This window comes from Struthio camelus, chromosome 21, assembly GCF_040807025.1.
Source record: "Struthio camelus isolate bStrCam1 chromosome 21, bStrCam1.hap1, whole genome shotgun sequence".
Taxonomy (NCBI): domain Eukaryota; kingdom Metazoa; phylum Chordata; class Aves; order Struthioniformes; family Struthionidae; genus Struthio; species Struthio camelus.
The window spans coordinates 1,919,026-1,935,141 of NC_090962.1; the positions used below are offsets into that span (position 1 = coordinate 1,919,026).

Here is a 16,116-nt window from a genome sequence, read left to right on the forward strand (position 1 = left end):
TCGGCCCTACTTGCTCCCAGTACAAAATACAAGCAAAAAATACATTTAAGGCAGCTTATATTGCCCCGCATGATTTGTTAAATACCTTTCTCCACTGACCACGTTACTTGAGCCTTTGTTACGTTCCAGTGGGAAGAAGGGAATTCAGTGAGCTGCATTCCTTCAACAGCCACCAGAGCAGCCAAACTTCTGACTGACCAATAAGGACTCACTACTGAGGGGAAATCTTTGGTTATTTCTCATTCCATATTCAATGGTTAAACTCGTATTCACCATGCAACAGGGAATTTGGGTAAAAATACTGCACTTCGCGTGATCGTTTTCAGGGTTTTCTCCCCTTTGCACCACAGCGCATAGCTGCAGCTGTTAAAGCCGGCCCAGCCGCTCATAGCAGAGTCGCATGCACTGAGTTCTTCCCACGTGCGAACGATCCTGCAAACAACATGTAATTTTTTGAATCACTTTACTAGCCCGGTTCTCAACTTGCAGCAACAAGCAGCTTCCGAGCAAGAGCTGAAATATGAGCCCTGTTATTCTTATTTGGCTGGATGCATCATTCACATGATATATCATTTCTCTTCTGCAATTGATGAATACACAAGACACTCAGATGCAAATTTTGGATTTTTTTTTTTTTTAAATGTTCTAATACAAATTTAAGTTCTGTTGCCACAGATGCACACCATTCCCAAACACTGCTCCACCTGCAGGGAAGACCAGCTAGTCAGAGAGACATTAACAATGAAAACCAAAGGGCTACACACTATCAAAATCCAAGCAGATATTTGTGAAAATTATCACTAGCAAACATTCTCATCCAGCCAAGATAAATATATCCGTAGCAAGATACAAAATAGTTAGGTACTACATCGGAGAAAAACGATAAGCAAAATACGCGTTCATCCCTTAATCATTCTTTGGCTGATTGTCTGGCACCATCCCTGCACTGATATTTTCCGGTTCACGAGTAGCCATCGCTCATGGGAATACTAAGACCACTGAGCACTTACAGGGTTATTAAAAGATGTCTGACTTCTTGAAACTTTGCAAATCCTAATCATTTTAACATCTGTCTAGAGAGTTGCACAGAGCTCTTTTCCAACCTCATCTTTACAAAGAAGGGCATGAATTAGCAATTGAAAAAAATCCACACATTCACATGGGAATAAAAAATATTTTTAGGTTTTGCTGACAGAGGAAAATTTTGCCAATATTTCATGAAGAGCGAGAGACTACAATATATTTTATTCTAGGGCTTGTGTATTTCTATTCTACTGAGAAACACGATTAAAGATGAAGAAAGTCACTATTGTCAATAAGAGAAATGCATATTTAAAGCATAGTTAAAATTGTATGAACTGTGAAACCAGTCCCATACTTGAGCATGAAACGGCCTCCTGTTCCGCTTGAAACTATCTTGTGACAGTCAAACGCATCACAGAAACTGTAAACACAACTACTTTTTTGACTGGAATTTTTGCACTCCTCTGTGGCCTGTGGTTCCCTGTAAGCAGATACACAAAGGAAATTATATTCTGTTGGAGATCGGGTGCCTAACTTGATTCCGTTATTTAAATGTTCAGATTTCAACAACGTAAAGATAAACTATAGAGATGAGGAGGAGGAAAAAAATAATTGGGAGGGCAACAGAATACAAGAGCACATTAAGGCGTTTAAAGGGTTGGAGGTGTGAAACCCAAAAATAAACACTCTGCTTAATGTATCAAAGTAACGTTTCGATATACGTTAACCAAATCAATATTTGAAATCGTGGTAAGAGAGCTTGCATTTCCAGCAGGCTTAAGGACATAAGAAGCAGACAGATGGTATTTAGAGCAAGCCTTACCATCGCAGTGTTCTGCAGCATCACAAGTTTGCATTTAGTGGCACATTACTGTAGTTGCACTATTCTTTGTTTACATTAGGATTAGCTTTGTGGACTGACGCTGAAGAACTGTAAAAAGAGTTTTGAAAACCCTCACCTTTGTAATCTTTTATTAACCACTTTAGCTACTGTAAGCTAACCTGACTAGCAATAAAGACAATGCGATTTTGAGTCCTTTTTTAAGCAGGAGCTTCCCAGAAGAGCACCCGTATCTGGGAACTCTGCCTCTGCGAGGACTGCAGAGGGCAAAGCAGTTGGGGTTTTCCCCAGCTCAGGTGTTTAAAAAAAAGAAACTCTCCCCAAAAAGTGATGAAAGTACTAGTCTCCTCATGCTGAAAATACAACAGTGGACCAGCAGGAAATTAAACGTTTTGTGAGAAAACAATGAAAGCAAACACAGCTGATGAAACACAAGGTGAGGTTCAGATTAGCTTCGTTTGGACTCGACAGGCTGTCCCGAGACAAACAGCAAAGATGCCCAATGGCACTCAGGTTTCAGTAGCTAGTGAGCCCATCCTACGCTACTTAAATCTCGAGGCAGTGGACGGACTCCAGAACCATAACGAAATTCCTTCACCCTCAAAGAGGCGAGACCACAAGCCAGGATGTCTGAGACAGATCAGAGTCTACAGAACGAGAAACCTGGGTGATATGGTCTGGCAGGAGCGAAACATGGGATCCAGGAAAAGACCCTGAACAGGTCATCCCAGGAAGAACGGCCTTCTCAAATCACAGGAGAGAGAGCGAGCCCCGAGCAACAGGCATCCTCATGCTATTACTGTGCTCGTTTCAGGAAGGCAGGAAGCTCAGTTTCCTTCCGTAGGCGCCCTCTGTGCTAAGGCATCATTTATTCACTAATCCAACTTTGCTGTAGTTAACCTGCCCTAAACTGAATTAAATCAAGCCAGGCCTGGTTTAATCTGCAATAGCAATGCCCATGAAATCTTTTAGATCACACTTTAAGCGGATTCTCTAAAAAAACAGTCTGATTAGACCACTCCAATTAGTGAAAATTCCAACGTTGTTTAATAACAAACCCTAGCAAAATGGTTTCTCTACATGTCAGCATTACGCGTGTAATCAGTCAGCTACTAATATGTTTCAGGCAGCAAGATGACCTCCAGAGATCCTTTCGCACCAACACTTTCGTGATCCAGCGCATACAGGCTTAGTCTGCACTAAGGAGCGAGATGCTGTCTGCCACGGTCCTACCTGAGATGTCTTTGCTGTGTTGAGCCACACGAGGTGCTGGGTTCAAGTGTCAGAGAAGCGGAGACATTTTGCAGAGAAAAACATTAAAGACTTAGCAAGCACAAACACTTGAGTTCGATAATCACCACACAACTGGCCTGGATTTCCTAGGTGTGGAAGTGGAGAGAGCTTAGCTAAGACAGCAAGGTCCAGCCACGCTTGGGGCGCAAGCATTAAGCCTGTTCTGGAGAGAGAGAATTGCTGGTTCACAAGCGTGCCTAGCGAACCAGAGACAATCCCTGGGGTCAGTCCTGCAGCCGGCTATTAAGACCAGCAGATGCCAACCTAAAGCACATGCAGTCCCGGAAGCCTAGCTCAGAAGGTGGTGAAAGACGCTGCCGATTATCGGAGGGTAGCCTGGTTTGCCTAAAGGCCAGGCCCCTGAAGAAAGAGTCCTGTCATTGTGGAGGAGGTCCATCTTCACGGCAAGCCTGACAAATGTCGTATTATTACTATTATTTTTTTTAAGTGAGCTTGTTCTCTCTGGGTCACTTTACTCAGGCCTGCCCAACCTTAGTAATAATGAGCTGAGGCTGGTTAAGCAGCTAATTAGCATGCCGTTTGTTAGACGGGTTAAGAATGTAATTATTGTGAGTAGGCAGAGCCTGCCGATGGAATGCATTTTGAAGGTTACCATAGGAATCTTTCCTTGGTCTATTCATTCCGAGTGTAATACTAATCACTATCATAAGGAAAGGATTGCTTGGATATAGACTGTAGGTTAACATCTGATTAGATTTCCAGTGAACAAAGCGATTCAGGCAGTTTGTTTGTTAACCCTTTTGGGCCTTGCCAAAGTGTCCTGACCTGCGCAAAGCACCCAGCGCTGCTGGGTCCCCCTCCCTGGCCCTTGGTTTGAAGTCACAGCATCCTGCTGCAGAACTCAGCGCTCTAATTGCAGAGGGCAGGCTGAATGCTGTCCTCCAAACGTGCTGAAATTAGTGAGGTATTCACCAAAACTGGCGTGGCAAGCCATCTATTACTGCTTTTTTCACTTGTAGATAGGTTGGATTCAAATTGTGCTGGATCATTTAAAGATGTGATTAAAACAGCAAATGGGAAAAACTAAAAAAGCAGAATACAGCATTATTCATTTATTTAAAATACTGTTCCCCAACCATGCAGTGTGGAATCCTGCAAACAAGACATCCTTGTGTAATGCCAGCCACCCCACCCTGCAGCACTTACAAAGGAGTTCAACTTGCTAGTCAAGTGAAAAGCTAACCACTGGTCTTCGCTATGCCCTCTTGGAAAACACGGGGCTATTGCATCACACCATAGGCAACACATGGGCTAACGGTCCCCCTAATGTATCTGTCCGAGCAATAGATCAGGTACAAATGCCAGCGCCGCATACTCTCAGTTAGTAGCTCTCAGACGCGTGGGAGGATAAGAAGCGGGAGCTCTGCAGTCCAGGTCTCAGGCACCTCCGTGCTCCCTTAACCACATCAGCAAAAGGGCCCCGAGATACCCGAAAACCGGACTTCTCCCTCCCCTTCAGAAGAGCTCCTCCCAAAGCAGACACTTTGATGGAGCACTACAGGTGAAGCATTCATAAGCAATATCTGTTTTATATAATTTTTCTGGGGATAAACAGCAGCTCTCTGTTTAAAGAGCACAGACATGCCACCTTTTGTCAAAAAATAAATTCACTTAAATGTCTCCTTTGTTTCCTCCTGCCCCCAAAAGTCACAATCAGCAGAGATCACATTTATAACGTTACAGCTTTAAAGAACCATGGATGTTCATTAAATCGCCTCTGCATATTTTGCTCTCTTTTTCCTCAAAGCTGCCTACCAAAATCTCTCAGTGGTGTTCCTTAGCTCTTATCCTAAAAATATTGTAAAAAACCAAGTAGTGAATACCACAATCTGAATGCATTCTGTGTCCAGCATCATGCTGTTAGCAGCTCACTCACAAGGCCCAAGGCTCGGTGGGAATTTACAATTCATCGGCGACCAAACTATTTTAATGTTATCAACACATCTTTACCCTGGCGCACGAGTGTGTGACTTATGAAGAGAGAAGCAATTTGTTTCGTGAATTTCATCCTTTGTTATTGAAAGCTGCTGGATTTGGATGTATAAAGACCTGTGCCATTAAGCCACGGGGCAGAAGCATCCTATGGGCTAACAAGTTTATTTGCTTGTTATTATTTTTTTTAAATACAAATTACTTTAAAAGTAGCATTATGTAGGACTCTGAAGGTGCTTTACTTAAGTCTTGTGCTTCTTCCAAAAGATTCTGCAATATGAAGAAAAATGAACCAAACAGACTGTGATCTCAATTCAGTAGGAAAATACCAGCTGATTTCTAACTAAATACATATAATTCAGTAGTTTTATAATTGTCCAATCCAGTGTACCTCTAAATAACTGTATTTATTAGACAATGCAGATTTATTAAAACAGAAACTTGTCTGGTTTCTATTTAAGAAAATTTTAAAAGATCAAGGCGGATCCAAGTGTTAAAGGACAACTGGTCATTTACTAAGAGCTCCTTTTCCAGGGCAAAATGCCGTCTGCTTAAAAAAATTAAGAAATAAGAGTGAAATCGAAATAAGGTTACTGAAATAAAATGTTTCTATTGACAAGATCCATTTTTAAGTAGTTATTTTTAACGGACAACAACATGAGGGTTTTAAAAAAAAATGTTCAAACCCATTTCGGACTGCTCAAAGCAGAGGCAATTCTCACAAAACAAAAACTCTTTGGTTGCAGCAAAGTACAGCACTAACCGACTGCCACCGAGCAAGCGCTGGGCTGGGTAGGACGGTTACGGCAGTTTTGCCCCAACACTCCTTTTCCCTCATTGGTCAAACGCGAGCGTGCAATGGGCACAAACTGCAACCACAATAAACGTCGTAACTCTAGCAATTTAATTATGACCTTTTTTGCCCTAACGCACACATCTGTAAATAGCGCAAATTTAGTGAGAAAACAACCCTAGGTTTTCCTTGAGCAAAACTTTAGAAATGAGACATCAATATTAGACATCAAATAAACTCTTTTTCCTCATGTAGCAAGGGACTAGATCATCTCTTTCATATGATTGTTGGGAAAAGTAGAACAAGTTTTCTTTGCATTATTATTTCAAATCCAAAAAGCTCAAAACATTACTTCAATCCAATTCATTTTCTCAAGCTAATTTATAAAAATAAGAAGCCAGGAAACTAAGAAGAATAATATTTCAATCCAGCTTCCTCTAGATTACGAGATTCAACAAGAAAAGGAAAAAAGTATTCTTTACAGGCTATTGTTCTCAAGCCAGCTCTTTCACTCTATTTTTGGCTAATTAATTTAATCTGGTAAGCAGGTGTAAACCCACTTGTTTAAGCAATGGTTTGGGTTGCTAAAAGGAGAGATTGGAGGTATTTGCACAGTAAGAGATTTGTACAAGGGAGCATTAAACCCCATCAACAAGAGGAAACTCCACTCAGGATGCAGAAAATCCTGTTTAGCACTTACCAAATCGTACCAAATCCTAAATGCAGTGTGCTTTTAATCCAATATACTAACATGACGGTGACGTATAATCGTTTGTCTTCCTGAACTGAAAAATCCGATGAACTATGTTACATATCTTTTGCACAGTTAATATTTTACGTCATAAATAGAAACATAAAGGTCGCTGTCCTTTGACATTTGCACTGTATTTGCAGTCAGTAGGATACTCAGTTTTGATTTAAAAACAGCTGATATCCAACCTTCAATTGCAGTGGAGACCTTTTTCTGTACGTACTTTATTTTCGAAAATATAAACTGACTAGACTACCAATAGAAACTGAGGACAACCACAACCTCAAACACACTAAGCATCCCCAAAGACAAAGCAACATTTAACAGAAACAAGCAAATACTAATTGGGGAAGGGAAAAAAAAAAAAAAGGGGAAAAAGAATACCAACAAAGAGACAGAGTTATAATGGATGACCCCTCAGTTTGCAAACATTAGAAACTGGCTGAGTACAATTATCATAATTCAGCACTAAAGAATCACAGCTCACACGAAAAATGCTTGATTTCTGTTTAGAAGTTTATTTGGCCTTGCTCTGGGTTATAACCATACTCGTGAAGAACGACAGTTCACCATCTGGAGCGCAAAGGAAGCTGTACCTAACCTTCAGCTTCTAGGACCCCATGAACAGACCCCTACGCGATGCCATATTTCCTAACGCATCAAGGTCAATATCTAAGGCAGACACCCAGCCAGTCAACCAAGCATCTATGTTCCCGTTTGCTGCATTTCAGAAGTACTTCTGTGAACCACCAAAACCAGCAGGGCAGCACTCTTTGCCAGTAAGGCATCTACAGGTGGGATGCCAGAGCGTGCCAGTATTTTGTGAGGAAAGCTGCGTGAGGGGGAGAAAGGAGGAGGAAGAAAGAAGGACCACGATACGAGCTGTGACTGTGCCGCATGCCCTCACAGCGCTGGCCTCTTGCCAAAGGGTAGAGGAAGCGTTCAGAGAAGAAGCAGCCGTAGTGTTGCCTGTGGGCTCCTTGGGACATTATGTCTGCTCAAAACACTCCTGCTTTCTCCAGCTCCCACCAGAGCCCAGCCCCCAGGCTGCTAAGGATAAGCCAGCTCCAGCAGCTGAGCAAGTCTCTCTGCGTTATGAAACCCGTGCAAAATATTTGCCTCAAGGCTGCTACAGCCATCCCTCTCCCTCTTGCTTGGCGCCCCTTCCAAGGCAACCTTGGTGGCAGTGCACCTACCTACGCCTCAGCCTCCCTCGGAGGCTGGTTCCTGACCCTTCCCCAGAGAGAACCGCACTGTCATTCTGCGACTCCCCAGAGGCAAGCCCATCCCTACGCCTGAACCACCCTAATGCTCCACCTAATATTTACTTCAATGGCAAGGCAGAGAGTCAAGCAAAATTGCCATTTCACTTATCTCGCTCTGTAATAACAATCTGCAACAACAATTAACAGCTCTCCTCTTTTCCCCAGTCCAAAGCACTTTTGCTCTTCCCCCTCCCACCCGCCCCTTCCAGATTTGCTCCTGTTTTTCGTCTATTTGTGAAGGTGCCCAAGACAGGAGCTCACTTAATACGTTCCCTTACGCTTGTGGCGCAACAGCCTATTCAGTACAGATAAGCCCCTTTAGAAATGAAGGGGAATTTAATTCAGTGCTTGAGTGACAGCAGGAAGATTTATCCCCTCAGTAGACAATACGGCTTTTGGGGCTTTAATCTTGCCCAGACAATGGGCTGTTTCTCGGCCCTCATCTTGTGCTTTTCCCACGATGTTCGGTGATTAACCGGGGCTCCATTGGATGGAAGCCACTATCTCTCATTTAAGAGTGTTTGCGCCTCTGTCAAGGACTAGGGAGGGAGGGAGGGAGGTGGGAAGAAGAGAAAGGAAGAGGAGGGGGGAAAAGTTTAACTCATCCAGGAGAAACGCTGCAAGGCTGAAGACTGGGCCCAGACGGATGCCAGCACTATCTGCAGTAGGCAGGGCTGGTTGACAAAGCAGATGGATACCGGCATTGTCACCTCTGGGATAACTGTGGGCAGGGCTTTATTGATTTACTTCAACAAATAGAAGCTCCTAATTTATTTCATTACAGTCTTTATTTACAAAAGCACTTGTCACAGACTGAAATCCACTGGTCCGTAGATACGTGCTGCTTAAAGCTAAGCATAAGTTGAAGTGCTTTTCTAAGCAGGAATTGAAGCACGCTCTGAAGTCTGGTCTTCAATCACGCGTATACTAGGGAACTGAAGTTCTGTAGTTTCTCAGCAAAGGTACTCAGGTGCCATAGCAAAGGCCAACCACACAGAGAGCTGGTACATCAGAAACACCTTGAAAATATATCAGGTACTCTACACACCTTCTAATTGAGGCATTTATCTCCATACATACATTGCGGATGGCACAAAGACGGACAATTTCATTTTATCAGTGAAGACACTTTCATATTAGAATGAGCAGCACCTAAGTTTTCTCGTCATTAGCAAGGAGCGACCGTTACTGTTACTCTATTTTTATAAATTAGTTTTAGTAAGGAAAAATGTTTTATGTCCTTCTTATTGAAAAAAAAGTATTTTGGACACTAATGCTTCAATTTTGATAATGAACAAAAACACAAATTCAGTCTTGAAAAAATATCAGACTACTGAGCATATGTTTGTTACACTAACTCTATGTCAGCCAATGCAGCCTTAATGGTCAATATTAAGGGACGGCAGTGCCAAGATCTTTTTACAAGGAAAAAAAAATTCCTGCCAAATATATTTCATACCTTCTTGTCATTTTTCATTTTGTTGGAGTTTTTTTCGCAGTTTGTGTTTATTTAAGAGCTTCATGTATTATGCAAATTAGATTCCTATATGCAACTTCCACCAGAATTTCTGAACTCCCTCAGAAGACGACAGTAACAGTTTGACACAGGGTGGGGAGATGGAACTGAAGAGTTCCTCTCCAGCGCTCAATGGCATCAGGGGAAGCAAATGCTCAGTCACTTATCCGTCTCAATGGGCACTGGATTAGACCAGAAACTCTTATGCAGGCTCATGTGTTTGGTTCATAAATACCTTATCAATCCTAATTTTGCCTCTGCTGCCTGAACCACTAAACAAAGCGGCAAACGGAACAGAACCACTGCACACAAACACACATGGCACAAAACCAAACGTGCATGTTTTCAAATAAGGGTTTTGAAATAGGAATCATTCTCTTCACCCTCAAGACCTGTGCATCAGGATATCTTGCAATAATTGAAGAAAATAAGTTCTATAACAGTAGAGGACACTTCCATAGGTTTCTTACCACCAGCTGGCTATGGGGCACAGGCTCATCATTATATCAGACGTCACTCCTCTAGTACCTGGAGGCATAAGCTGCGGACTACCACACAACACTGCTGGGTGTTGTACTTCCACAGCCAAAACAGTCCGGGCTCCAAAGAGTCAGCTAGTGTTGAACGCTTCTGCCAGATGTGTCAGTGCAGAGCTCTTCTCCTATGGCCAGGGAACTGGTTCAAAGATGCTTTGTTTTAGCTATCACACATCTTTCATTCTCTGATCCTACAACTGCATGTTTGGATGACTCAATCAGCTGAAAAAAAAATCACTGCAGCATTCTCTTTTGTTGGTGCGAATGTTTGGGAGCAGCTGAGCCAAAAAGCAAAAGCATATGTTTTGCTCTATGCTGAGAGTGGAGAAGACTGTGTAATCCAATAGACACAGCTGAGTCAAGGCCACCAACAGACTGACTGACCCACTTGCTAGGAATATGAATGTTAGTACACAAGATGCCCAAAGGACGGCATAACTTCCTCTGAGAAAATACTCTCTCAGTCCTCTGAGAAAAAGGTGGCTACTATTTTGATTGGAAATTTTAATCTTTAACGGGCAACTAATGAGCGGCCTAGTGTTTATTGCTTTACAAAGAGGAGAGAAAGAGGAATGGGGTGGGGGGGGAATCACTAGATGGTGCTATTTCACACAAGCTTTACCCTTCCAGCTGCTGCGTTCGCAGTTCCGCTCACTTCTGGGGTGCTGTTGCAAACAGCACGGAAAAATATTCCGTACCACGTTCTCTCCAGTTGGAATCATTTTTGCCACCAAATCCTGGAAACCAAAGCACGCATGAAAGGGCAGGAGCGCCTGTGCGTCCTGGGGTGGGTGATCCTGCAGGCTCTGACGTAATGGCCCAAGTAAACAACTGAGAAGCTTGACCTTGTCCGCTGAGTCTTATTATCAGCTACTACTCGATATTGGCTCAGTTATCACAATGAATTGGCCTCTTTTTGTACCTCCAAATTTCTGAATTTCCAGGTTTCAGTTATAAACAAAAAACCAAGATGCCATAAGACTGATCAGGAGACGGATGAAGATTCTGAGAGATCTGAATGCATCAGGAGTGACTAAGGCTTGTCCATTACTAATTAGAGGAGATGATGACACCTTTCACTGCTATAAATTGCACCTTCATGGCAGACTTTTTTCTTACTACTTTGTTTTTATTTCTGCAATAAAAAAATAATGTGGAGGTAGAATCGGAGCCTTTAAGTCTCAACAGAGATATTAATACAAGGCTGTTGAGTAAATCTTAAACTATATCCTCTAACATCTTATTTGGTACCTCTTGCCTCCCTCAACCACAAGTTTAAGTCCCTTAGGAGTCATTTGAGTTTTTCATTCTTTTTAATGCAATCAACTAAGTGAATGTGCTTTTTCTGAGTGGCCTTAAAATATGAATGGGCAAAATACCCACAGAAAAAAACCAAATCAAAGGACCTCCCCCCTCCGTCAAGGTTTTAGAATATTTTAAATCAGTTTTTAGTTTGGCCCTAATCAAAATGTTCTTGTTGTGGGACACACTGGGGACAAGCACCCCACCCCTGCTCACAAGAGAGCACTCCTGTGAACACCCCTCGGGGACACTTGGGGAACCTTCTGGACAACAATCGCAAGTTTGTGGAATGCAAAGCCTTTAAAGCTGATGCCATCAAGAGGTGCTTGAACAACTTAATACAGTTCACTGTCTTGTACCAGTGACTCCGTCTTCACTCTTTGCCCTCTTCCTTTTGTCTTTGGCTCTTGTGAATCCATCTAAGACTCCTTTGAGGGCTCAGTGTAGTTCCTGGGAACCTTCTCAACACCTTTATACAGTGTTGAAATGGGCCTTCAACATACTGAGCTGAGAAACACAGCTGTCCCTCTCCTGGCACGCTCTAAATGCAGAAGGGCTTTGGTTTGCTTTTGCTGCACCTCTGTCTGAAAGATAAAGGCCCTGTCTTCCACATCACTTTATGTAAATTAGATATGTATGAGACCACTGTCCTCCAGTAAGTGACTAATACTGCCTATAGCTGGGCAAGCCATGTCCCTTTCTCTTCCCCTGCAAAGCATCAGTGCTCACCAGCAACACTGGGCTCACTGCAAATTAGTAACTGGGGCTGCACTGCTTATTTTTTCCTCATCCTGGACTACTTTTTCGCAAACGCTGCCTTGCCTTCCAAATTAATTCAAATGCTGTCCTCCTGTTCTGTTTTAAATGGTGAGTGCAAGGAGAGAGGAGAGTGGGGGGAACAAAAAAAAAGAACATGAGGAACAAAAATAAGGTTGAAATAAAAGACCATGTAGGGAGCCAAGAGAAAAACAAATGCAGACTCAATTCTCATGTCATCTCAGCCGCTGTGAACCCAGAGTTGCTCCATTTAACTTGGAGAGATCAAACTGCGGCTCATAATTTTTCAGCACCTTTGTCTGGCCCAGCATTTAGAGGAAGTGGGGAAAGTAGAAGGAGAGTTAGTCTGTACAGGCTTCCTGAAAACTGTGTGGGATTTTTGTGGCAGTGGGGGCAGGGTAAACCAGGTCTGTGTTCAGAAGAAATGCACCATGAAAATCAAATTAATTTTGCAAACCCCAGACCACTCTGGTCTGCACCCAGGCCTGCCCCGGCCATACCCATCACTGCACTTCCATTCTGGGAAGGGAACGTGTCGGCGATCAACAAAAGGTCAGAGGAGCTCTTTCACACTGCAGAGCCCCGTTTCTATTTCAGGTGTCTTTGCAGTTGATCCTGAAATCAAAAGCAAGGGCTACCCTTTACATGAAGCTACGCTCTCCCTCCACTCTCTCTCATTTACAATACAGCAACCAAAGCTTAGCGAGTGACAAGGTCTCAGCACAACGGGACCGCTGTCAGGAAATTCTCTGCAGCAACGGAGAGAGGCTCTGAGTACAGCAAGCTATACTAAGGCCTTCTTTTAGAGAACCAAGAAGCAAGAACTGCCATAGGCAGCAGCAACAGGAACAAATGGCCAGTGTGCACAAATACCCAGATGGGTAATCTCAGACCCAAGGAGCCAAATCCGTGATTCGTATCAATGCAAAACTAATGCAATTAGACACTGCAATACCTTTGATCTCCAAATAGAAGTCAGACATTTAATAACACTGCAGGTTGCACAGAGACTTCTGGTCCTTGCAGTGTTTTTTGATTTCCAATTCAGCATCCCATTAGCCATATCCTGGTGCTCCCTTAACATCCACCTACACCCAGGAGAGCCAAAGTGATGATCGCCACTTGCCAGGCTCAAACTCCAGCTGGCCCTAAAAGGCCCAGGTTGTTGAACAGTAACAAGTGGCGAACGACACAAGTAATCACGACGCACTGAGCCAAGCTGGCAACGTGGTACAGTCTGGCAAGGCATGTTTTTCCTGTTGCTGCATCTGAACTGGGCGACTCAGAAGGTTTTCAGCTTGCATGTGTCAAAATATCCAGCGATGACAGTACATGCAAATAGCGTTTCTAACCCCCTTAACCACTGCTTCAGAGGAGCCCTCTGGAGCGAAGGTGCTCCTCTACAGAAGGAAAGCTACACCCGTGTGCGATAACCAGCCTCCCTTCACCTTCTTGACTTTAAATAAATATTTTCAGTGGCCGCTTTAAGCCCATTCAGGCTGGCTGCTTTGTAAAAAGCTGCTGAGGGAGGAGGTCGGGAACCTCATCAGACCCACTTTTCTAGCAATTGCTCATAGGCAGCTCTCCTCTCTCCAGGCTCTGCGCACCCTCTACAGTCCCTGGAGTGAATCCGTGGGACTCGCTCAGCACTGTGCCACCACGTTTCTATTTGGTCTCCAGGTGATTATGAGCGGGCTTCCAAGAAGCAGTTCCAGAGCTGTGGCGTCAAAAGCAAGCCAGTCATTCGAGTCACCTAGATGCAATACAAGACCTGAAGGGAAAAAACAGCTTAAACTACTTGCCAGCATTTTTTGTTTGGGCTTCTGATCAACTGGAGCACTTCCCATAGGCAAATTAACAGGTACTGTTCAATCAACCTGACATTGTCTTAACTGCTCTAAGGTTATTACGGCATGTGTTCATGCTGCAGTAATCCCCAGAGGCCTCACACCGACACTACACATTGTACCAGTTGTTTATAAGAGTGAATCTTCCCCCCCGCCCCCAGGAGTAACAAATCCTTATGTTGTTCGTTAAGAGTGCAGAGTGAAGGAAATGACTTAGCAAAGGTCCTACAGGGCAGTGGCACATCCAAAAAACTTCCCTTCCTGAATCTCAGCCTGAACTAGCCTAGCTAGGAAAAGCTTAGTTCCAACCATGCACACGTGCCCTGAGTGCAATTGCTGGAAGAGACTTTAAGGCATTCTGGCTCTCGCATGGGATCAGTATTTCAGAGGCCCATAGGAGGGAGGAAGAGAGCGCGACACCTTGAAAAAGTGAATTTCTTAAAAGTTTGGCTATAAATGGTAAATTTGAGGAAGGAGGAAGACTTGAATGGTGACGGTCCTGCCGTGGCCAGGAAACTGTTGGAGATGAAGGGACTATATAGATTAAATTAAGTTTGGCAAGTGTTCAAGATCTTCAGGTAAAAGATGCAAAAAGAGTAGAACATATCCATCTATTTACTTTCTACTCACCAAAGCGTTGAACAAGATGGCATACAATCCCAGTATCAACTGCTTGGATTATATGCTACATTTAATATTAAACTGGTTTAGTAGTTTGTTTGCTGCCTTGGAGTTCAGCACTTCAACAGGAAATATAAAATCCTTTGCCCTTCACCAGTCTTTGCCCAAAGCTACTAAGTGACATGATGCTTCTTATACATAGACGCTCACCTTGTTTCTCTAATAGGTTTTTGTTTCAAGCATCCTTAACTTCCCAAGCCCCAGGTCAGGCTATCGTAAAAGCAAAAGTACCCAGGAAGCATCTTTGCCTTAAAACTGCTGTATTTTGGCAGCAACACTAACTCTTCATGAAATTACTCCTTTTCCTCAAGTAATCCACTTAAACAAAAAACACTTGTCTATGTAAGCTGCAGTCCCTGCAACAACACAACTCCTAACTGAGACAGTGTCAGGTGTGCTATCTGCAGGACCTTCCAGTTACACATGCAGGCATGTGCATTTGCTTCAATATAGCTACGCAGAGCATTCACAAATAAAGATTGTTTCATCATCAGCTGTTTGACAACTCATATTAACCTGGCTAATGTTGATGTTAAGAATCAGTTTTTACTCAGAGGATTTTCCCCAGATAAATATCTCAAAATTGAATCATGCCAACCCAGCACTGATCGCTATACAAATGCAATGTTTTAGAGGTGACACAATCCATTTGTTAAGGGAAATATATTTAGACTTTTGTCCTGACCTAGTACACGAGAGTTACAACTGACAGCCTAGGGGATCAAAGTCTCCTCTTTATCAAAATACACTTGGCAGAAATGTAAACTTCCCCATATATGGCTTCATAAATATGTTTGAACTAACCGAAAAATCAACTAAAGATGTCTCCATGAGTTAAAACTCACTGGCCCCTTCAGCCTAGGATTCTTGCTAAGAAAGGCAACCCAGGTAATGCTGGACTGTAGAAGTAAAATTTTTAAGTTTGGGGCAGGGGGGAAACGACTGTGACAAGATTAGTATATTGGGTACTTTTCAGTAACAATGGAAAGGAGAAGGACGAAAGAAAGCATCAGAAGATTTTCTCATATGAACGTAATTGGTTTGATGCTGCTTATTTATCTACAGATATAACCTACTGGTGCAAATCTGAATCAAAAGATAATGAAGAATTTGGTCTAATCAACCTCCCATCACTGGCTGGCCCAACTGGAGAAGGTAGGTGAGGGAAGAAACAGATAAGACAGGCAAGAAAAACACAAATGAAGAACTGTCTAATCAGAAGGAATGAAACAGCTAGCAATGCTGAACATTTTTAAGTGTAGATCACTAAGAGCTGACCTGACTCTGGAGAGGAAAGTTCCTGGCCTAACACATTTCTTCAATTTCTACAGTTCTTCACAAGATGCATTCTAAAATAGAATGAACAATAGAATAAATTGTTCAAAAAGTTTGATTTTTAAGTTTTCATGAAACATAGAAAAAATCTTGGATCCCAGTGAAAGAAAATATGTCAATTCTTTCATGATATTTTTTGCATAGTCCCTTTCCTTCTTATTTCTGTAGCCATGCTTACTCTGGAGCAGAAAACAACCAGTGCC

General features: G+C 42.9%; 1 protein-coding gene across 5 annotated transcripts in view; it reads right to left on the reverse strand.

The window, feature by feature from the left end:
- PRDM16 (PR/SET domain 16) overlaps positions 1 to 16,116 on the reverse strand; it is a 346,662-nt gene that overhangs the window by 295,299 nt on the left and 35,247 nt on the right. The gene's annotated exons all lie outside the window — the stretch shown is intronic.